Here is a 1,256-nt window from a genome sequence, read left to right on the forward strand (position 1 = left end):
AAAGTGGTTACTTTTGTTACTTTTACGGATGCTGCTATTGCTAGTTTTAAGCTAGATTTTGGAAACCATGTATTCCAGTTACCAAATAAGGTGTTTTCCAAAGAGTTGGGTAAATTTTTTATTTAAGAAAGATCTTATTCGAGCCAACGAAAGTTGAAAAACATGTTTTTACTTACACACAACTTCCATTCGGGACTCGCTCTGTGCCGAAGAGAAAGATGGCGCTTCAGCCGACACCTCGCATCGGTAAAGTCCGCTCGATTTCCAACTGACAGGATGAAGGACCACTTTCCTGCTGTCTGATTTGGACATCTGAAAGCGCAAAAACGAATAAAATAAACACCGCCTTAACACCATCCATCATCGTAAAGAAAAAAGCAGAAATAAAATTCAATGGCACATACACATTCCGAATTATTTCTTCCATTATTTGTCGGATTTTCGTGTAAAAAAGACGGATTATCTCGTTCATTAATCTTATCACCGGGGGCGGCGACGAATTAATTAATGCGAATGCTTAACAAAAACAACACAAAACTTGCACACAAAAGAATCACTAATTCGACATAAAAGGTGCTTTATTAAAAAAAAATATGTACAGCTTTTTCTTTTACGAAAAGTTAGGTTTTTGGTATAATAATAGCGCTCATTATGTACGTTAAATGAGCAGAACATTCCGATGGAGCCAAATAAAGTGTGTAAGCTTCAGGCTTATAATAAATAATTAATAGCGAGACTCATGCAGACCATTGTCTCGGCTTAATGGATCGTGGAAACAAAGACCAGGGCTAATATGGAAAGTGGCCTCCTGCAAATAATGTCTTCTCTTGTCCTCTAGCACCGAAAACATGCTCGTGTTACCGCTCCGGTTTACTTTTAATGTCGACGGCAAATTTCATCAAGGTGTATCACCAACAAATAGGTCACAAACGACAAGCATTACAAGTTTGTTGAAAGGAAACTTCAAATCAACTTTCAAAGCTTTGTAAATGAAAGAATTTGAATTTCAGTTATCGATACGACACAAGAAGCATTTTGTTTCGACGAGTAACGAGAAAACTTGTATAATTACAAGTATGACAAAATAACAAGAATAAAGCGAATTGCTAAAAATTGTACGATGTAATTGTAATTCTATAGAAGAATACAATTACCGTTACCGTTACAGTTACAGTTACAGTTACAGTTACAGTTACAGTTACAGTTACAGTTACAGTTACAGTTACAGTTACAGTTACAGTTACAGTTACAGTTAC

The 1,256-nt window shown here is 36.1% G+C and overlaps 1 protein-coding gene across 1 annotated transcript in view; it reads left to right on the top strand.

Moving 5' to 3' along the window:
- LOC123006332 (titin-like) overlaps positions 1–1,256 on the top strand; it is a 58,443-nt gene that overhangs the window by 30,109 nt on the left and 27,078 nt on the right. The gene's annotated exons all lie outside the window — the stretch shown is intronic.

The sequence above is a fragment of the Tribolium madens genome, unplaced genomic scaffold (assembly GCF_015345945.1).
Source record: "Tribolium madens isolate multiple individuals breed KSU strain unplaced genomic scaffold, Tmad_KSU_1.1 Scaffold_11;HRSCAF=98;Tcas5.2_LG3b, whole genome shotgun sequence".
Classification (NCBI taxonomy): domain Eukaryota; kingdom Metazoa; phylum Arthropoda; class Insecta; order Coleoptera; family Tenebrionidae; genus Tribolium; species Tribolium madens.